At 31.5% G+C, this 24,432-nt stretch overlaps 1 long non-coding RNA gene across 1 annotated transcript; it reads right to left on the minus strand.

Moving 5' to 3' along the window:
- Window positions 1-1,648: 1,648 nt before the first annotated feature.
- Window positions 1,649-14,791, minus strand: LOC145276855 (uncharacterized). The gene is made up of 2 exons (XR_013868042.1): window positions 14,435-14,791; window positions 1,649-2,513 (listed from the first exon to the last, which is right to left on the minus strand). It is a non-coding gene; the product is annotated as an uncharacterized LOC145276855 (long non-coding RNA).
- Window positions 14,792-24,432: the final 9,641 nt, after the last annotated feature.

Below are 24,432 nucleotides of genomic sequence, written 5' to 3' on the forward strand. Positions count from 1 at the left end.
GGATCCTTCTACCGCTCCAGAAGATATCTCACTACTGATGCAATTCTCTATCTATATAAAAGCCAAGTACATCCAAGGATGGAATACTGTTGCCATATCTGGGCAGAAGCTGCAAAAAACAGCCTATCCTGCCTTGACAGAGTACAAAATAGACTTTGTGGCTTAGTGGGGGATGCCCTTTTCTCTACCTTGCAACCTCTCTCCCACAGAAGAGACGTTGCGAGCCTATCCTTGTGTTATTCCCATGGCAGGTGCTCGTCTGAGCTCCAATCTCTGGTCCCCCTCTCGCCAATCTTTCACGAAAAACACCCGTCTAGCAGAATCCACTGTGAAAAATTTCCCCTACTCTTTATCTGTGCCTAAATCAAAACGTGGATTCCATGAACAAAGCTTCTTTCTTAGAACTGCACGCCTGTGGAACTGTTCCGTCTGCCTGCTTCCCACCGGACTACAACTTGGATATGTTCAAGTCCAATGTTAATAAATTCCTAATGAACTGCTCCCTTAAGTAAACACTTCATCAAATCTCCACACTAATGTAATGTACTTGCAATAACCCTTATCCCTGAGTGGCTTCTGGGCCTTGATAAGTGGTGATCACTGATAAAAAAAGTTTAGTAAAATGAAATACATTTGATTGTTATAAAAAAATGGATTTTTTTGGTTACAAAAAATATATTTCATAGCATATGTAATGATAATCATAAACACTTATTGGCTCCAAAATGTAACTGAAATAGGCTTCATGGTAACATCCTACTTTTTTAGTAATCGCACAAGTTTCCTGAACGTTACTCTATCCACTCCTTACAATCACACTAGCACCTGCTCCACCCTGTGCTTTAATGATAGTACAGAAGTGCACTGGAATGACCTACCAGTAATTTTAATACACTACTATTGTAGCAAATGCTAAAATAATTCAAACATTTTAAAAAGTTAATTTTAATGTGGATTTTACTCATTCAAATGCACAGCCATTTTGTTGTGTATAGGATTCACTTATTGTTCTTAACTTTTTTTTTTTTTACAAATGCATAAAATACTACCTATATAACAGTATATAGGGGGTCAGTTTTATTTCTGACTTTTTTTCTCATTTATAATTAAAGGTATTTTCCAAGCCACAGGAATTCCTGCAGACTAAGTGAAATCTACAACTGAGCATTGATTTAATAAACCACTTATAGCGATTCCTATCAGCGTTCTAAATTTTCAATTCTTACATCAGTTTTTTTTATGTATCTTCCCCACAAAATGTTTTGTAAATAATACTTTTTTTTTTTAAATAAAAATATCAATCTATTTGGGAGAGCTTGTTCCTTCCAAAATAGAACACAGTGATAAAACACAAGAATGTTTTAGCAGATTTTTCCTTATTTAAAAGAAAACAAATTGCTTTTAACTAGTTTTATTTAAAAGTTAAAAAACATACACTAAATAAAAAATAAATTTTGGTTGCGACAATTGAAGAAACAATCGCAAAAATCTGAACAAATTGGTCATTTTATAATTATTGACAGAGATCATGCGCATATGTCAAGGTCAAACCGATGTCATTTGGGATCCTCATTCCCTCCTTGGTCTGATTTGTTTTAAGAAAAAAAAAAAAATTTGAAAGCTTTTAAAAAACAAAAACATTCGCAGATATTGTATAAAAATGTTTTTTCTTTTACTTAGAAAAGAGACAATACATTCAAAACAAAATATGTGAAATGGGTGCCATAGATAGCAATAAATTTTCATCTGATAAAATAAATCATTCACACAATTCACAGGTTTAACAAATAATGGTGTTAACAAGGAAACTAGTAAAAAAGTGAAACAGCTGATTCTTCCAAATCAAATGAAAATGGCAAGGTTAAATAAAACGCAACAGTAATGCCATCAAAGTTTTACTGATAAAAAAATTGATATTCTTTAGTTTTATGCTGAAGTTAAAAGAATTAGCATAGTTTAAAAAGTCAGAATAATCAATTACTTTGAAAAATAGATTTGGCTGAGAAGAATTTAGCTTTAACTAAAGGCCATTGCTCATTGTTGGCTCATATTTGGCAATAATATGCAATCACTGTAAATTATGCATAAATAATATTAAAAAACGCAGTTTATGAGCTCTAAAATGATACATAATATTCAATCCCATGCTATTTATCTGAGAAATAGAGAACACAAAATTGTCTTTTGCATTTCTTAAGTGATATTTCCTCCAGTTGTGATTTGCACAAACAACTGTAAACAGTAGAATCTGTCAGCTAAGAATCTGAGATTCCTTCCGTAAGTCATCCAATAAAAGCGATCAGCTAAAACTTGCAGCAATTGCCCACAGGAAACAAATTTAGGTAGATGAACCCCGTCTTGTGAATGAACATCTGTAGCCACTGTATTTTCCTCAGTCGATATACTGCTCTCACTAGATTCAGATGACTGTAAAACACGAGGTTGAGATGAACATACGTTGCAGGTTTCACCTGACATGTTTACTTCTTTTGGTTCAACTGCAGTCAAATGTTCTGTTAAAACAAAAATAAAAAATAATTTTAAGAGAAGCAATAATGAAATCAAACATACAAGAATAATTAATGCTGAGATAAGTAGATATATGACACAAATCATGTTAAGACATTTTACTCTGATAACCGCGATAACCAAAATTATTAATGAACTATGAAACTAACATTTATTAAACAATTTATTAATTTGGCAGTACTTTACTTGAGTGCAAATTTACTTTGGCCAACTCGTTGAATTCTTTCATTTGCATAGGAAATGATGGAGATGGCAATTTGAACGTGTCCATAAACAGGTTGAACAGAATGGTAAGACAGTTGTCAACTAAGTTGTCTAGTATATCTTAGGATATATTTGATTTTTATGCCATGCTCAGAATTGATTCTTGACTTGCACATCATACAGCAATTGTCCTTTTATTTTGCAGATTTCCAGATGCACTGAAATATTGCAGGAGGCTATTTTTAGCTTTTTTTTTTTTTTTTTTTTTTTTTACATAGGCATCACCACATTATCAAGGCCAAGAGGCCACTCAAGGATAAGGGTTAAAGAGTGTACAGTAGAAATTGGACAATATAGTAATCATTAGTAATGAAAATTTGGTAAATTTGATAACTTATATGGAACGGCTCATCAAGAACTTATTTACGTTAGACTTGAAGACAACCATATTGTAGTCAGCCAGAAAGCAGGAAAACGGAAGACAATTCCACAGGCGTGCAGTTTTTTTTTTTTTTTTTTTTTTTTAAATTTTTTTTTATTACATTTTCACCCCAAACAAGGCACATTGCCACTTTGGTGTAGGGGGCTACTATCAGGGGAAACATCTACTGGGGTACTATGTAGGGATTAGGGCAGCGAGATGTTGGTTCACGTTGCACTTGAACTTATGCATGTCAGTACAGTTGGGGAAGCAGTGACCTGGAATGGAATTCCAAAGTCTAGCAGTTCTGGGGAAGAAACTACTGGAGTAGAAAGATCTTTTACATCTAGGAATCTCTACAGTGTGGGGGTGGGATTTTGCAGCTTGTCGGGTCTGTCGAGGGTGTTCATGTCGTGGGGGCACAAGTGCTTGCATTTCTTCAGAGCATTCACCATTATAATACTTGTAGAACAGGCAGAGGGATGCAACGTTTCGACGATGGGACAGAGGCTGAAGTTTAGATGCCAGTTTAGGGCCTATCAGATTTGCGACTCTCTTTTGAACCCTGTCAAGGAGCGAGAGACTAGTAGCCGATGCACCGGCCCAAATATGACAGCAATACTCCATACATGGGCGAATAGTGGCCTTATAGAGGTACAGGATACTTTCGGGTGTTAGAAGTTTTCTAGCACGGTAGAGAGAGCCCACCTTCCTGGCAATGCCCTCGATGTAATTGTTCCAACTCAGGTTTCCTGTGAACGTTAGGCCAAGGAGCTTGAGAGACGTACTCTCAGATAAAGAGTCGTTGGCCATTGCTATAGGTGGTAGAGAAGGTTTCTTGTAATTATTGAATGAAACCAGTTTTGTCTTGGTGGCATTGAACGTTACCATCCATTTTTGTCCCCATTCCACTACTGATTGGAGGTCATCCTCTAGTGTTTCTGCCATTACTTCAGATATATGTTCGTTTGTTTTCCTGTAGTGCCTGCTATAGAGTGTGGTATCATCAGCATATATACCCATCTCAGAGGCAATCTTGTCGGGGAGGCCATTTATGAATATCAGGAACAGCAGAGGTCCAAGAAGCTTAGTTCATGGAATCTACATTTAGGTTTAGGCACAGATAAAGAGTGGGGGGAATTATTGATAGTGTTTACAGCTAGACGAGTGTTTCTTGTGAAAGTTTGGCGAGGGGGGACCATAGATTGAAGCTCAGTTGAACACTTTCATTAAAATAACGATACATCAGAGACAAACTCGCAACATCTCTTCTGTGAGATAGAGGTTGCAAGGAAGAGAAAAGGACATCTCCTACGAGGCTACAAAGTCTATTTTGAACTCTATCAAGGCAGGCCAAGTCCTTTCTAGCAGCTCCAGCCCAGATGTGGCAACAGTATTCCATCCTTGGACGTACCTGGCTCATATAGATAGAGAATAGCATCAGCAGTGAGATATCTACTGGATCGATAAAAGGATCCGACCATTTTTCCAGCGGCCTTGGCAACAGATTTGATGTACGTGTTCCATTTAAGATCAGGAGTAATGGTCAAGCCAAGAAGCTTGTCAAAACTTGAGGCCTCCTGAAGACGAGAGCCATTCATTTCAATTGATGCCAGATGTGGATCAGAATGTAGATGATGTAAAGAGAGAAGCTTGGTTTTAGATGCATTAAAAGTAACCAGCCACTCCTTACCCCATTGTACTACGTGCTCAAGATCAGAGGAGAGAGAATTGGAGAGAACTTGGTCGTTTACTGTCTTAGATGTGCTACCATAAATGGTAGTGTCGTCAGCATAAATGTCTACAAATGATGTAAGGATGTGATTTGGAAGATCATTAATGAGGTAAACAAGTAAATTGAAATAATCCACAATGTATATTGATGATCGGAAGTTTTGAACTCTGAGATCCAGTTTTGCAAAACAGGTGCCATCATTAAGTATGGTGAAGGATAAACAATATTGGTGATCCTCTTATGCTGCATTGAGGCCAGTTAAGCAATCAGCACAACTGAATTTATTTACATTGGATTATTAATTCCATATGCTATATGGTATCTAATACCATTTTTTTTGTTTTTTATGGTAGCCAATAATTTATCTGTGACCAATCCCTAAAAATACTGTGCTACATACCTTATTTAGTGAAGGCTGGTCCAAGGTTTTTCCATAGTGCTTATAATATCAGTATTATATCCAAGGCAGAATCTATTTGTAGCTAAACAGGATTATCATTTATTTGTGCTACTTTTATGCAGCAATGGAAGTTAGGTCGTATTCATCAAATAATTTAATCGATTAAAATGCTATGGTTAAATGTGTGTAAAAATGATTTTACCTATTTATGTCATTTGCTTGTAATTTGAACTTTGTAAAAATTAGAAAAAAAATAAAACTTTTCATTAAATGTTTTAAAATTACTTTAAATGTCATAAAATGTTTATAACAATGAAAAATGACAAAATATATTTCTTGTACCTTTAGTTATGTACTAAAAGGTACAAGAAATATATTGACATTTTTTATAAAATATCGAATGATAAAATATTTTAATTTCTGTAATGGACTGGTGCTTGGCAACAAGCCTAATAATTCCGTATTCAGTAAACTTTATTAATACTAAAAGTTATCTCTTGAGCTGTTCAAAGATTTTATTTTTCATCCCATTCACTTTCAGAAATGAAAGTACTTGGAATTTCTCTAAATCTAGGTGAATTTCAATGAGTGATATTAATTTAAAAAACAAAAATAAAAAAACTAAACATTTACAGTTTTTGTTTTGTGTATTTATATATATATATCAAAATATTTTTGTTTTGTGTATTTATATATCAAAATATTTGAACAGTGTTCCTTCATACCATTACTTTCTCTTTACATGTCAAAGGATACTAACAATTTTAAATAGCACAACTTTCTCCAATGGTTTTAAACTGAAATTCACTCGAAGCAGATCTACTCATTAATATGCTATTCAGAAGTGATGCCATCATTAAAATAGAATTCAATATTTCACACAAGAGAAATATGCCAGTTAAAAATAAAACTAAGTATTAGCATACATTAAAAATTACCTTTGAACATACCAACATTATAGGTAAATACCCAAAAGCGTTTTACGCTAATGGTTGGATGATGGGACAATAAAGTCTAAGTCATAATTTAATCAAACATTAATCCACAATCTTATAAAAGCTAAACTTCTCTCTCACTGACAGTAAGATTAGGTAAGCCAGTTCTACTGCAGATATTTTAATCATCTGTGAACACATACCATGCGCTGAAGAAGGCAGGGGAAGATAGAGCAGTCGCCCTTGATGTATTCAAGACCTTCTACATGAAAAGTAAATCATACAGTATTATTCAACAAATGTTAAATATAATCAGATCCTTCCTAAACAAGGTAAATCCAGGTTGTCCTTCATGGACGTACATCAAAGCGTGATTGATATTAGTGCAGGTGTGTTTCAGACATTGATCTTGAGTTTAATTATTCCCGATATTAATTAACAGCCTCCCTGATAAAATTGTATCAGAGATGATGCCATGCTCTATAATAGACATGAGGGGAAAAAAAAACAAAACAAAAAAAAAAAACAAGTAAATGGCAGAAACCCTAGAAAATGACCTTCAGTCTGTGGTGAAATGGGGCCATAAATGAATGTTAACATTTAATGCTACTAAGACTCAGCTTCTTTCCTTTAACAATTGCAAGAAAACCTTTTCAACCACCAATTGCCATGACAAATAACACTACCTGAGAGCTCATCATTCAAACTCCTTGTTCACAGGCAACATGGACTGGAACAAATACATTGACATTATCAAGGTTGCTGCAGGAAAATTATTCACACCTGAGAATATCCTATACTACTACAAAGCCATCATTTGCCCATGCATGGAGTGTTGTTGCCACATTTGTGTTGGTGCTTCTACCACTAGTATCTCCCTCTTAGACCGGTTCCAAAAAAGAATCTCCAATCTAATACGTCCAGCACTATCAACCAAGCTCTGATCCCTGTCCCATCGCCACAATGTTGCATCCCTGTGTCTGTTTTACAAGTACTTTAATGAAATATACTCTGATGAACTCATACAACTTGTACCTCCTCAACAGACATACCCCCTGACTAAACTGTCTAGGAGCAAAATTTCATCCTTTGCGGTTTCTAGATGCCAGAAAACATTCTATTCAAATAGTTTCTTCCCTCAAACTACTAGACTTTGGAATTCCCTCCCCATTTCCTGTCTCCTTGACTAAATGCATAAGTTTAAATGTAATATGAACAATCATCTCACTGTTCAACTCCTCACAGTCCCCTGTAGACATGTTGACAAATAGTAGCCTCTTACATTCAAGTGGTAATAGGTCTTGTTTGTGGTGAAGAAGCGTCAATGTTAGAAGACAAAACTGTTAACAAAAAAAAAAAAAAAAAAGAAAAAAAAAGCAACTCTGACAACTTTGTTCATCCATTCTTTTAAAAAAAAAAAAATATATTTCTCTTTTCCTACAAATTTTCATACATTTCTTACAAATTTTGTTGTGGAAGAATAAGTGACTCAAAGTCAGCAACAAGCATATAAATTAACTTTTCGTCGATTTGTACAATAAACACACCTCTTGTATTTTTTTTTCTTTTTTGTATTTTGGTCATTTTTTTTTTTTTTTTTTACCAGATCATCAAAAAAAAAAAAAAAAAAAAAAAAAAAAAAAGAAAAAAAGCTGAGAAGAGGTAGTATTGTTTTCGCTGGTTGTCAAAAATTCAATGCACACGAGAAAACGAACATAGCGACCAATGAAAACAATATGGAATACATTTGATAAAGATCTTAATATCATTGCCCTTTAGGGATCTCCAAATTGTGCTAAATCACCAACATTTTATGCACTATCAACCACATCATCTTTTTCATCAATTGTACATACTTTTTATAGATGTCACTTTAATTGAATCGGGAAAGCAGCAGTTTTTTTTTTTTTGCTATCATTTATGCTAATTTTATTAATTAGAGACCTCTGTATATTTCTTTTTTAAAATAGGCACTAAAATCAAGTTGACCTTCCTCCTAAAAATAAAAATCTTTTAACAAAATAATTTCAAGTTGTAATTGAATTTGCTATCATTTTTATTATTATACAAACATTTTTAAAAAATTGGAAAACCTTACTCAAAAGTCTATGTTTAAAACCTTATATCGCAAAATATTGGAATTTTATTATCCTTAAATATTTTAAAAATTAACTATTTTTTAGAATTCTGTTTTTTGTAGTAATTTAACTAATTATTATTGAGAAAAAAAAAAAGATTTTTAAACATAATATTGATTTTATGTCCATTTTTTTTTATTTACAACTTCAAGTGAAATAAGTAATGAGTTATATACATTTATAACTATTTTTAAAAAATTATTTTAACTCTTTAGTTTTATAAAATGTTGCAATTTTTATGAAACTAAATTTATTTTGTTTAATTTTCATAACATGAAATATGGGGTGGAGTTTAGAACACCTAAAAAGAAAAAAAATTCCCCTCACATATTTAACAAAAACTGCTTTTAAAATGTTAATTTGAAATTGAATATGTATAGAAAATTTCATGAAAATTTGATTAGTTGATTTTTGCTAGATTCTAAACACGGATGCTTACACTACGTACGAATGTTGTTTTAAGGCGTCGATAATGTAATCACGATTTTGGTCGCGCATTTTCATATGCTGTAAAAATTAAAAAAAAAAAAAAAAAAAAAAAGTTTATTTGAAGCTTCTTTTAATAAATGATACAAAAGTTATGATGAAAACCAAAAAAAAAAAAAAAAAAAAAAAAAGACATTCATCTTAAACTAGCATTTACACCAAAAAATAAAATTACAGTTACATCAGGTTACATATGGAGGGGAGGAGGAAATATGTGTTTCCCGTTGGCGGAACCTATTGCCCTTAGATTGATAACTGAAAAATCTTTTAATAAAAGGGGTGTGCATGTTCCCATCGACTGGTCCCAACAGGGAGGCCTGATTTACCAGAATGTTGTATTAGAAACTGAGCACCCCTTACAAATATTGAAATATCAAATTTTTGTGCCTTTTGGGGTGAGGTGGGAGGCAATTAGTGTCCAATCGATAATAATCCATTAAAAAAAAAAAAAAAAAAAAAAAAAAAAGACGACAAAAAGAAATATATATATGGGAAGGTGCATTGTACAGGCTCCCCTAACTTTTAACTAAAAACAATAAAAAAGAAGTGTTCCTACAACTTGTACAAAATATGAACAAAAAAAAAAAAAAATGGTGGACCTGAAAAATCTTGCATCCCTCTCTATTTCTTTATCTTTTTCACTACTTTTCTAAATATTGAATACAAGTTAACTATGTATTAGACTGTCAATTAAATGACAAGTAAATAATTCGATTGGTCACAAGGACTAAATCAAACATAATAGTTACTTTATAATAATAAAACCTATGTGACCGTCTGCTCATAAACAATAAATCAAGTTTATCTAGATTATCAATATATCAATAATAACAAGAATAACTTTAACATAAGTCAAATGAAAACTTAATAAATTCTGAAATTACAGAATGAATAAAAAGAGTTTAATGTTTTGCTTTTTCCGAACAATTCAGACAAATCCACTCAGAGAGGATCTTGCTGATTCACCCCAACACGGTCAAAATGATACCAACTGTTACAGGCATCCCAGCACAATATAGGAGATGATCCATCAAGTTGGACGGAAGAAGGGGCCACCTTCCTCCACAAATTCTGTTGAAGACTATGCAGAAACCGCCTTTAGATCCAGGAAAAATAAACGTTTTAAAGAATTAACCTGTTCGCAACCATCCCTTAATAGCAAACTTTATCATCATTCTCATTAACGAGTCAAAGGACTTTGCCTAGACTCCAAAAGGTTGAGTTTTATTTGGAGATTTAATTAACACGATTTCTGCCACCGACACCGTCTGAGGGTGATCAACCTCTCTCAGAGTAATAGTTGTGCCATATCTTTCTGTATTTTTCAATATACCTGTGTTATGCATTTTGTTTTGTTTATTTTTGTTGTTTTTTTAACAAAATTCATCAGTATTAGAAAATGTTTTTTTTTTGTGTTTTATTTTGTTAGTTTGTTTTTTAGAAGGGAGACGGGGGAACCTGTTTCTTCTCGAAGTTTGTTATTTTTGTGGACGTTTTTTTTTTTTTTTTTGTGAGAAAAGTCTCTTACTGTCTGAATAAACATGTTACAAATAAAAACACTAAAAACTTATCCAGTTAGGTAGAAAAGTAACTTACCTTGCCTTTAATAACATTTGTTATATTTGTTTTTGACAACTTTTTCGAATCTACATGTACATGTAGGTGTATCTGAATTTTTGACACCCCTAACACGAAACTGCGAATAAAATATAAAAAACTTGTAATTTCTCTTTTTAAAGTGGGTTGTTTATTTTCTTTATGGATTATACTTCCAAAATAAACTATTAAGTTGTTTTAAAAGTAATAGAAATATTTTTTTTTTTTTAAAACAGTAATGAATTTTACGAACTCAATATTTTTCAATTTTTAAACTTTAAAAATCTAAATTTTTCTATTGATTCTATTTTTACGATATTTTCAGGGTCAATGTGAAATTTTATGCTCTTTCCAATAAACCGAATATAATATTTTAGACAAACGTTTTTACATTCACGCCCCCCCCCCCATTTTCAAGTGTCTATTAAAAAGTAAATAATTAATTTACTCAAAGTTTTATATATCACAAATTGAAGAGAAAAGGTCAATAAATAATATATTCAAATTTAAAACAAAAAAAAAAGTAGTGTTTTTAGAAATTTACCTGTAAAGTTTGAAGTTTAAAACCTTTTTAAACCACGTTGTTTGTTTTTTTCTTTTGTTTTTTTATGAAACCTTGGTCCTTGCTCCTTTAATTGAAAAAAAAATTAGGGCTTGAATTACATTTTTCGAGTTTAAGCTTGGAAAAAACAGGGGGGGGGGTCGAATAATTCACGCCTCCCATTTTGAAATGTCTATTAAAATGTAAATAATTAATTTACTCACCAAGGTGTTATATATATCACAAATTGAAGAGAAAAGGTCAATAAATAATATATTCAAATTAAAAAAAAAAAAAAAAAAAAAATCTTTTTTTAGAAATTTACCTGTAAAGTCCAAAATTTAAAACCTTATAAAAACACAAAAAAAACAAACGTTGGTCCTTGCCCCCTTTAATTGAAAAAAAAAAAAAAAAAAAAAAAAAAAAAAATTTAGGGTGAATTACATTTTTCGAGGAGTTATAAGCTTGGAAAGACGGGGTGGAATTATTCACTATTTTTCACGAAGTTTCTGACACCTAGTATACAGTAATACAAACCCAAATATAATTTTAAAAAACATGAAACATTTATAGAGGTTTCAGAACACTTTTTGTACAGAAAGATTTTTTGGTTACCGCTTTTTTATTTTTTTTTATTTTTTATTTATTTTTTTTTTTTTACAGTAAGCTTGTATAAACATATCAAAATAAAAGTATGAGTTATCGACCCTATTCTAGACTGACAAACTCCCTCTACATGCCGTTCTGGAAACTAAAATGCATACATTTGCCTCATGTCACTGACATGCAGAAGTGCCTTAAATTGTTAGGTGACAGTACAGAATAGGTACACAACGTCCTCCCGTGCCCATGTTAAGAATTTCCAGCAAGAAAAAACGTCCATCAAAAAAGAAAAAAAAAATTTGCAAAGCGCAAAGTTCACGCCAAAATAATAAAAAAGGCGGTCAATCCAATCAATGTCAAGTATCTGTCCAACTCCAACTCCTCACAAAAACTTTCAAATGACGACTTTTAAAGAAACTTGACATTGACCAAAAGGCCACACACACACACACGCTAAAATTCTTTCCTTTTCAGATTAATGAACGCTCCCTCGAACGCGATGCTTATTTCGCTGTGTGTGTGTGTGTGTGTGTGTGTGTGTGTGTGTCCGTGCCCCCCCCCCCCCAACACACACACACTCACTCGTGTACGTCCGACAAAATTTTCAGTAAATTTACAGTATTTTTTCACATTTTTGTGGAGGTTAACAGGTATTATTATACAAACACCGTGACAGGGTTAGGGTTTAGGGTTAGGGTTAATTCGCTGTCACGGTGTTTGTATAAATTTACCGGTTAACAATCCTGTCACTTTTCAAGAATCGGTAAAAAAACATGGCGGACGAGTGACGACCTACGCATGATACTGAAAGTAATTAACGCTCCCTTTGACACGTGACTGGAATTTATTTGTTTACATTTTTTTACCATACTTTTATTCCTAACCAAAAAGACATGTGGTACTAGTGCAGCTTCGCCAACGCAAGAAACTTAAACTTTAAACTTAAAAAAATTTTTTCATTAAATTGTTAGGTGAAAGATTGGTTCGTCGTACATAACTACACAAGTACCAAAACGTTATATTTTTGTTCTAATTTATTTGTCATATTTAAAAAAGGAACAACGTTTCTTTTTATTAATGTAAGGGCAGTGTTGTACTTTGTCCCGAAAATGTTCGATAACTCTTGGCGGTTCACAATTTACTATGACACCGTCTAAGCAGATGCGCGTTCATATTAATTTGATTTTACGCAGACGAATTTGAATAAATAACCCGACGCTTTTTCATTAAAGTTTCGATAAATTTGCACTTTTTTTTTTAATACGCACGTTAAAGTTATTTCAAGTTATTACAAATACAAAATTATTCAATTTATTTTTAATTTTCACGTTTTAATTTTTTTAAAGTTATTTCAAGTTATTACAAATAAATTAATTTCGAACAAACAAAATATTGAATAAAATGAAAATTATTTAACAGGAACATTTTTATTATTTGCAAGAATCTGAGGGACAATTCCACACATATCCATCAGAAGTTTTTGACCGTTTATGCAGAACCCTACGATTGTTGCAACTTTGGCATACGCTGGTATTCTGTATCAGGCCTAAAGACGCTGCAGCGTCTGATCAGTTCCAATGACTTCGGTAAACTTTGCAAATGTCCAACTCGTTTCATGTATTTCGGCAATTGTTAACACACGGTTAACAATTTCTGTTCTCATATTGAACAGATAAATAAAAAAAAAAATAAATAATATAAAGATAAATTAATTAATTTGTAATAAATAGAAAGAACTTAAAAAATTAAAACGTGCAAATTAAATAAATTAATTGTGTATTTGTAATAACTTGAAATAACTTTAACGTGCGTATTAAAAAAAACGTGCAAATTTATCGAAACTTTAATGAAAAAGCGACCGCGTGCTTTTTAGACGGTGTATTTTATTTTCGTTTGCATAAAATCAAATTAATATGAACGCGTACCTGCTTAGACGGTGTCATAGTAAATTGTGAACCGCCAAGAGTTATCGAACATTTTCGGGACAAAGTACAACACTGCCAATGTAAGTAGATAAATAGAATAAAAATGTTTCGGGTTTTTCTTTCCGCACCACATAACAATTTGTTGTTCATTCACGCATGTAAAGTCAAAACAAATACACATATGCCCCCTAACTTCCGGTCACGTGTCAGATGGAGCGTTAATTACTTTCAGTGTCATACGTAGGTCGTCCGCCATGTTTTTTTTTTTTTTTGGCGATTTTTGAAAAGTATCAGGATTGTTAACCTCCGCCCACATTTTTTCCGGTTTGCTTGTTTTGAAATTCGTTTGCGTCTGTTACTTTGCTCGGCTTAAATTAAATTACGGTAGTTTTTTTTTTTTTTTTTTTTTTTTTTTTGGTGTTTCTACATTTAAAATTTTTTTTTTTTTTTTTATGTAGCGTTAAGGCTCGACATTATCCGGCTGTTGACGTTATGCTTCGGAGAAAATCGAGCGAACGTTGTTACAAAAGGATAAGTACTAAAAAAAAAAAATCAACGATTAAAATCAGAGAAAAAAGCGACAAGAAACAATGCTATGCGCTTCTAAACACACGCAAGCGATTGCTTTGTTGGTTTGTCCATTTTAACTTGAAAGAAATTCTATTGAATAGGACAGACTATTGAAATAATTTGCTAGACAAAACCAAAATAAACAAATAAAATCATAGTAAAAACCCAGGAGAAAAATATTTTCATTTCGTACTATTACGACCTCATTTTTATCATCTATTTTTGACATTCAAAAAAAAAAAAAATGTCAATAATCACTACGAGTAATGACTAAAATAAATGAAGTACTCAATATACGTACAAATGAAAAAATAAATAAACAATAACTGTGATTAAAACAAATATACATACAACTGTTGGCTTGAAATTATTACGCGTTTAAAAATCATGCATCAGGGTGAAGGAATGTGGTCCTCTTTTGAAAGACGAGAAAGCACAAAAAGTAATGTCATTATGACGTCACAGATGCTGACCGGATTGACCAATCAAAAATGAGCAACAACATCTCCTCCCACTCCATCCAGCATTGTGGATTTAGAAGTTTTCCCCGTTGAAAATTTCGTTTTGCATCTTGCGAGTAACATTTTGATCTAGCGGCTACCGGGGTTTCTTGAAAATCTGGAGATTTTTTAACACCCACACATCTGCAATCTAAAGTATGTGTGTCTGTACACGAATAATCTCCTATATAGTTTACTATTATACTAAACTCACCATATACAATGATAGAAGTATCAAGGATCTGCAATTGAAATGATAAAATGGATCAAGTAAAGATTAGATATTCCGTAGTAAAAGACGAATACTGGCGAACATTTCAAGTGACACCGGTTGTTCGACCTTGGCATTGCCGGTGGTTGTTTGTAAACACGTCAAATAGCAGACATGGTCGAATGTTAACGAGCAAGATTTAAAATATATATATATTTACAAAACTTTTTAAGATTTAAAAGAAAAAATATATCTACAAAACATTTTCTTTACAAAACTTTTAACAACTTTTTTCTATTTGCAGAAAACTTTTCAGTGTAAGTAACAAAACGAACGTAAATTTAACAAAATATATTTAAATAAATGGGTGTCTTTCTGAGTGCGTTTTTGTAATATAATTACAGAATTTTTTAATAAAACTAATAATAATAATAATAATAATAATAATAATAATAATAATAATAATAATAATAATAACTAACATGGGTGTTTGCCCAAGTATTTGGAGGTGTATGTTGAGCAAAAAAAACAACAAAAAACAGTCATTTTATTTTAACTTTGACTCCTATTATGACCCCTTAAAATTTATTGTTTTGGCGTCAAATCAAGTTATTAAGTAAGATCCATGTCCAAGGAACCTATATCTAAAATTTCAAGTGTTTAGACCCAAAATTGTCGGAGGAGTTTGGTAGAGTTCTCAAAGGTCAAATATCTGTCTGGAAACCGATCACATCGATTTTCCCAAATCTCAGTATCCTGTACATCTAATTTCGAGTCTGCTGACTAAAAATTGACAGAGTTATTGCGTAAGGAAATGTACACAGGCAGACAAGCACACAGACACACAGACAGACACACAGACACGTTCACTGTTATATATATATATATATATATAAGGAAGTTCTGACAAATTATCAAAGTTTCTCCTTAATCCATGGATTTTCAATGAATGGCACATCTCATCGGAGGATATATTATTAGCTGAAATATTTCAATTACAAAGGGAGATGATTTTATTCAAATAGAAAAATAAAGGATTTACTGTTCAAAGGGAGATAACCACTAATTAATTAATAGTTGAATTTTGTATAATAAATGAATCCTATTGGAAGTGATTAAATAAAAATAATATTTTTTAAATTAGTAATTATAATATTTATAGAACTTACCTTAATAAAAAAATACATATAACCTGAAAGTGAAATAGATAATCAAATAAATTAACATAGAAAATAATGGTAAAATGTCAGATAATAATAATAATAATAATAATAATAATAATAATAAAGATAAATAATAATAATAATAATAATAATAATAATAAAGATAAATAATAATAATAATAATAATAACTAGCGGGACCTGTGGAAATTCCACAGCAGCATTTTTCCTATGCAATATATTGTTGCTGTGCATGCTGTGAGCGTTCTATTCAGCATGAATTAAGGCACAACCATATTCTAGTTTTTTATTAAAACTGTACTGCCCCCTTACTATATTTCCTGGGCTGATTATTTCATCACAAACACACAGGTCAATTAACTCACATTTTATCATTTTTCATAATTATTGAATATGTTACTATGTTCGACAATAATTTTGCATAATTTCAACCCACATTATCGCCTCTCCCATAACTAAAATATTAAATTTGATATATTGTATCAGCTGATTATTTTATAAAAAACACAACTATTAATTATCTCACATTTCATCATTCTTAATAATTCTTGGATATAGTACTAATTTTGACAATAATTTTTCATCATTTAAACTCAACATATCGCACACCTTATTAAAATAATAACTTTGATATATTTTCTAGGCTGATTATTTCATTACAAACACATACATCAATCAACTCACATTTCATCATTTTTCATAATTCTTGGGTATGTTACTAATTTCGACAATATTTTTTAATAATTTAAAGCAATGTTGTCGCCCAACCTTACTAAAATAATAACTTTGATACATTTGCTGGGCTGATTATTTCATTACACTCACACTAATCAATTAACCTCCATTTCATCATTTTTCAAAATTCTTGGGTATGTTACTAATTTCGGCAATCATTTTTCATAATTTATACCCACATTATCGCCCCCTCTTAATAAAATAATAACTTTGAAATATTGTCTGGGCTTTTATTTTATTACAAACACACTAATGCATGAAATCAAATTTAATCATTTTTCATAATTTTTGGATATGTTACTTATTTCGACAATCATTTTTCATAATTTTAACCCACATTTTCGCCCTTTCCTCTTTACTAAATTATAACTTTGATAGATTGTCTAGACTGATTATTTCCTTACAAACACAACAATCAATTAACTAATATTTCATCACTTTTTCATAATTCTTGGATATGTTACTAATTTCGACAATAATTGTTCATAATTTAAGCCCTCCATATCTTCTTCCCCTTAACTTTGATATATTGTCTAGGCTGATTATTTTATTATAAACACACCAATCAATTAAATCACATTTCGTCATTTTTCGTAATTATTGGATATCTTACTAATTTCGACAATAATTTTTTATAATTCAAACCATCCTCGTCGCCCTCTCTTACTAAAAAATTACTTTGATATATTTTCTGGGCTGATTATTTCATAAAAAACATAACTATCAATTAACTCACACTTCATCATTTTTCTTAATTCTTTGATATGTTACACATTTCGACAATTATTTTTAATATTTTTAACCCACATTATCAACCACCCACTACAAACATAATAACTTTGATATATATATATATATATATATATATATATATATATATATATATATATATATATATATATATATATATATATTATGATTATTTCATTTCAAACACACCGATCAATTAACTCACATTTTGTCATTTTTCATAATTCTTGGATATGTTACTTATGTTGACAATCATTTTTCATCATTTTAACCCACATCATCGCCCCACTTACTAAAATAAAAACTTTGATATATTGTCTGGTCTGATTATTTCATTTCAAACACACTAATGCATTAAATAACATATTATCATTTTTCATAATTCTTGGATATGTTACTAATTTTTACAATTATTTTTCATAATTTCAACCATTCTTATCACCCTCTCTTACTTACATAATTACTTTGATATATTTATTGGGCTGATATTTTTTATTATAAACACAATCGATTAACTCACATTTAATATTTGTTCATAATCCTGGATATGTTACTAATTTCGACAATAATTTTTATAATTAAAAACTCACATTATGCCTCTCCCTCCTACTTATATAATATATTTGATATATTGTCTGGGCTTATTATATAATTACAAATACACCAATCAAGTAACTCACATTTCATCATTTTCCATAATTCTTGGATATGTTACTAATTTCGACAATAATTTTCATAACTTTAATCCATTATGTCAATAATAACTTCCATATATTGCCTGGGCTGATTATTTCATTACGAGCAAATAAATAAATTCTGAGTATTCTCATAGTATATATGTTTCATCTATCTTAGCCAATCCTGGATGACGCTGCATATTCTGTTGATATATATCATTCAGCTATCTCATTCGATCCCAGGCGACGCTGGGTATTTTGCTACAATATATTTTCCACCTATCTCATTCAATATTGGGCAACGCTTTCTGATAGTATATATTTGAACATCTCATTCAATCCATGGACTGACTTCATGTCCGCCACCCCACTGTTGAAAATACACATTAAATAAAGTAATGTTAAAATCGTAAACTGTTTAAGCCATTTCTGGGACTGACTTTATATTCCCAACCCACTACTAAAAATATACATGAAATAATGTAATGTCTAAATAGTAAACAGTTCCAGCTATTTCCGGGACAGACTTTATATCCGAAACCCACTGTTAAAAATATACATGAAATAATGTAATGTCTAAATAGTAAAAAAGTTCAGCAATTTCTGGGACTGACTTTATATTCCCAACCCACTACTAAAAATATACATGAAATAATGTAATGTCTAAATAGTAAACTGTTTCAGCAATTTCCGGGACCGACTTGATATCCGAAACCCACTGCTAAAAATATACATGAAATAATGTAATGTCTAAATAGTAAACAGTTTCAGCCATTTCCGGGGCAGACTGTATATCCGAAACCCACTGCTAAAAATATACATGAAATAATGTAATGTCAAAATAGTAAACTGTTTCAGCTATTTCCGGGACCGACTTTATATCCGAAACCCGCTGCTAAAAATATACATGAAATAATATAATGTCTAAATAGTAAACAGTTTCAGCCATTTCTGGGACTGACTTTATATTCCCAACCCACTACTAAAAATATACATGAAATAATATAATGTCTTCATAGTAAACTGTTTCAGCTATTTCCGGGATCGACTTTATATCCAAAACCCAATGCTAAAAATATACATGAAATAATGTAATGTCTAAATAGTAAACAGTTTCAGCCATTTCCAGAGACTTTATATCCGAAACGCACTGCTAAAAATATACATGAAATAATGTAATGCCTAAATAGTAAACAGTTTCAGCCATTTCCGGGACAGACTTTATATCCGACACCCGCTGCTAAAAATATACATGAAATAATGTAATGTCTGAATAGTAAACAGTTTATGCCATTTCTGGGACTGACTTTATATCCGAAACCCACTGCTAAAAATATACATGAAATAATGTAATGTCTAAATAGAAAACTGTTTCAGCTATTTCCAGGACCGACTGTATATCCGACGCCCACTGCTAAAAATATACATTGAATAATGTAATGTCTAAATAGTAAGGAGTTTCAGCTATTTCCGGGACCTACTTTATATCCGACACCCACTGCTAAAAATATACATGGAATAATGTAATGTCTAAATAGTAAACAGTTTCAGCCATTTCTGGGACAGACTTTATATCTGAAACCCACTACTAAAAATATACATGAAATAATGTAATGTCTAAATAGTAAACTTTTTCAGCTATTTCTGGGACTGACTTTATATTCCCAACCCGCTACTAAAAATATACATGAAATAATGTAATGTCTAAATAGTAAACAGTTTCAGCCATTTCTGGGACTGACTTTATATTCCCAACCCACTACTAAAAATATACATGAAATAATATAATGTCTAAATAGTAAACTGTTTCAGCTATTTCCGGGACCGACTGTATATCCGACACCCACTGCTAAAAATATGCATGGAATAATGTAATATCTAAATAATAAACAGTTTCAGCCATTTCTGGGACTGACTTCATATTCCCAACCCACTACTAAAAATATACATAAAATAATGTAATGTCTAAATAGTAAACTGTTTCCGCCATTTCCGAAACCCGCTGCTAAAAATATACATGAGATAATGTAATGTCTAAACAGTAAACAGTTTCAGCCATTTCTTCGACAGACTTTATATCCAAAACCCACTGCTAAAAATATACATGAAATAATGTAATGTCTAAATAGTAAACAGTTTCAGCCATTTCTGGGACCGACTTTATATCCGAAACACACTGCTAAAAATATACATGAAATAATGTAATGTCTAAATAGTAAACAGTTTCAGCCATTTCTGTGACCGACTTTATATCCGAAACACACTGCTACAAATATACATGAAATAATGTAATGTCTAAATGGTAAACAGGTTCAGCCATTTCCAGGACCGACTTTATATTCCCAACCAACTACTAAAAATATACATGAAATAATGTAATGTCTAAATAGTAAACAGTTTCAGCCATTTCCGGGACTGACTTTATATCCGAAACATATATAAAAATATATATAAAAATATACATGAAATAATGTAATTTCTAAATAGTAAACAGTTTCAGCCATTTCCGGGATCGACTTTATATCCGAAACATATATAAAAATATATATAAAAATATACATGAAATAATGTAATGTCTAAATAGTAAACTGTTTCAGCCATTTCCTGGACCTACTTTATATCCGAAACCCACTGCTAAAAATATACATGAAATAATGTAATGTCTAAATAGTAAACAGTTTCAGCCATTTCCGGGGCAGACTGTATATCCGAAACCCACTGCTAAAAATATACATGAAATAATGTAATGTCAAAATAGTAAACTGTTTCAGCTATTTCCGGGACCGACTTTATATCCGAAACCCGCTGCTAAAAATATACATGAAATAATATAATGTCTAAATAGTAAACAGTTTCAGCCATTTCTGGGACTGACTTTATATTCCCAACCCACTACTAAAAATATACATGAAATAATATAATGTCTTCATAGTAAACTGTTTCAGCTATTTCCGGGATCGACTTTATATCCAAAACCCAATGCTAAAAATATACATGAAATAATGTAATGTCTAAATAGTAAACAGTTTCAGCCATTTCCGGGGCAGACTGTATATCCGAAACCCACTGCTAAAAATATACATGAAATAATGTAATGTCAAAATAGTAAACTGTTTCAGCTATTTCCGGGACCGACTTTATATCCGAAACCCGCTGCTAAAAATATACATGAAATAATATAATGTCTAAATAGTAAACAGTTTCAGCCATTTCTGGGACTGACTTTATATTCCCAACCCACTACTAAAAATATACATGAAATAATATAATGTCTTCATAGTAAACTGTTTCAGCTATTTCCGGGATCGACTTTATATCCAAAACCCAATGCTAAAAATATACATGAAATAATGTAATGTCTAAATAGTAAACAGTTTCAGCCATTTCCAGAGACTTTATATCCGAAACGCACTGCTAAAAATATACATGAAATAATGTAATGCCTAAATAGTAAACAGTTTCAGCCATTTCCGGGACAGACTTTATATCCGACACCCGCTGCTAAAAATATACATGAAATAATGTAATGTCTGAATAGTAAACAGTTTATGCCATTTCTGGGACTGACTTTATATCCGAAACCCACTGCTAAAAATATACATGAAATAATGTAATGTCTAAATAGAAAACTGTTTCAGCTATTTCCAGGACCGACTGTATATCCGACGCCCACTGCTAAAAATATACATTGAATAATGTAATGTCTAAATAGTAAGGAGTTTCAGCTATTTCCGGGACCTACTTTATATCCGACACCCACTGCTAAAAATATACATGGAATAATGTAATGTCTAAATAGTAAACAGTTTCAGCCATTTCTGGGACAGACTTTATATCTGAAACCCACTACTAAAAATATACATGAAATAATGTAATGTCTAAATAGTAAACTTTTTCAGCTATTTCTGGGACTGACTTTATATTCCCAACCCGCTACTAAAAATATACATGAAATAATGTAATGTCTAAATAGTAAACAGTTTCAGCCATTTCTGGGACTGACTTTATATTCCCAACCCACTACTAAAAATATACATGAAATAATATAATGTCTAAATAGTAAACTGTTTCAGCTATTTCCGGGACCGACTGTATATCCGACACCCACTGCTAAAAATATGCATGGAATAATGTAATATCTAAATAATAAACAGTTTCAGCCATTTCTGGGACTGACTTCATATTCCCAACCCACTACTAAAAATATACATAAAATAATGTAATGTCTAAATAGTAAACTGTTTCCGCCATTTCCGAAACCCGCTGCTAAAAATATACATGAGATAATGTAATGTCTAAACAGTAAACAGTTTCAGCCATTTCTTCGACAGACTTTATATCCAAAACCCACTGCTAAAAATATACATGAAATAATGTAATGTCTAAATAGTAAACAGTTTCAGCCATTTCTGGGACCGACTTTATATCCGAAACACACTGCTAAAAATATACATGAAATAATGTAATGTCTAAATAGTAAACAGTTTCAGCCATTTCTGTGACCGACTTTATATCCGAAACACACTGCTACAAATATACATGAAATAATGTAATGTCTAAATGGTAAACAGGTTCAGCCATTTCCAGGACCGACTTTATATTCCCAACCAACTACTAAAAATATACATGAAATAATGTAATGTCTAAATAGTAAACAGTTTCAGCCATTTCCGGGACTGACTTTATATCCGAAACATATATAAAAATATATATAAAAATATACATGAAATAATGTAATTTCTAAATAGTAAACAGTTTCAGCCATTTCCGGGATCGACTTTATATCCGAAACATATATAAAAATATATATAAAAATATACATGAAATAATGTAATGTCTAAATAGTAAACTGTTTCAGCCATTTCCTGGACCGACTTTATATCCGAAACCCACTGCTAAAAATATACATGAAATAATGTAATGTCTAAATAGTAAACAGTTTCAGCCATTTCCGGGACCGACTTTATATCCAAGATTCACTACTACAAATATACATGAAATAATGTAATGTCTAAATAGTAAACATTTTCAGCCATTTCCGGGACCGACTTTATATCCGAGACTCACTACTACAAATATACATGAAATAATGTAATATCTAAATAGTAAACAGTTTCAGCCATTTCTGGGACAGACTTTATATCCGAAACCCACTGCTAAAAATATACATGAAATAATGTAATGTCTAAATAGTAAACTGTTTCAGCTATTTCTGGTACAGACTTTATATTCCCAACCCACTACTAAAAATATACATGAAATAATGTAATGTCTAAATAGTAAATTGTTTCAGCTATTTCTGGGACTGACTTTATATTCCTAACCCACTGCTAAAAATATACATGAAATAATGTAATGTCTAAATAGTAAACAGTTTCAGCCATTTCTGGGACAGACTTTATATCCGAAACCCACTACTAAAAATATTCATGAAATAATGTAATGTCTAAATGGTAAACAGTTTCAGCCATTTCTGGGACTGACTTTATATTCCCAACCCACGACTGAAAATATACATGAAATAATGTAATATCTAAATAGTAAACTGTTTCAGCCATTTCCGGGACCGACTTTATATCCGAAACCCACTGCTAAAAATATACATGGAATAATGTAATGTCTAAATGGTAAACAGTTTCAGCCATTTCTGGGACTGACTTTATATTCCCAACCCACTACTAAAAATATCCATGAAATAATGTAATGTCTAAATGGTAAACAGTTTCAGCTATTTCCGGAACAGACTTTGTATCCGAACCCCACTACTAAAAATATACATGAAATAATGTAATATCTAAATAGTAAACAGTTTCAGCAATTTCCGGGACCGACTTTATATCCCCCAACCCACTGCTAAAAATATACATGAAATAATGTAATGTCTAAATAGTAAACTGTTTCCGCCATTTCCGGGACTGACTTTATATCCCCCAACCCACTGCTAAAAATATACATGAAATAATGTAATGTCTAAATAGTAAATTGTTTCAGCTATTTCTGGGACTGACTTTATATTCCCAACCCACTGCTAAAAATATACATGAAATAATGTAATGTCTAAATAGTAAACAGTTTCAGCCATTTCTGGGACAGACTTTATATCCGAAACCCACTACTAAAAATATCCATGTAAAATTGTAATGTCTAAATGGTAAACAGTTTCAGCCATTTCTGGGACTGACTTTATATTCCCAACCCACGACTAAAAATATACATGAACTAATGTAATATCTAAATAGTAAACTGTTTCAGCAATTTCCGGGAGAGACTTTATATCCGAAACCCAATGCTAAA

The sequence above is a fragment of the Euprymna scolopes genome, chromosome 5 (genome assembly GCF_053919585.1).
Source record: "Euprymna scolopes isolate OS-2025 chromosome 5, ASM5391958v1, whole genome shotgun sequence".
In the NCBI taxonomy this organism is placed as follows: domain Eukaryota; kingdom Metazoa; phylum Mollusca; class Cephalopoda; order Sepiida; family Sepiolidae; genus Euprymna; species Euprymna scolopes.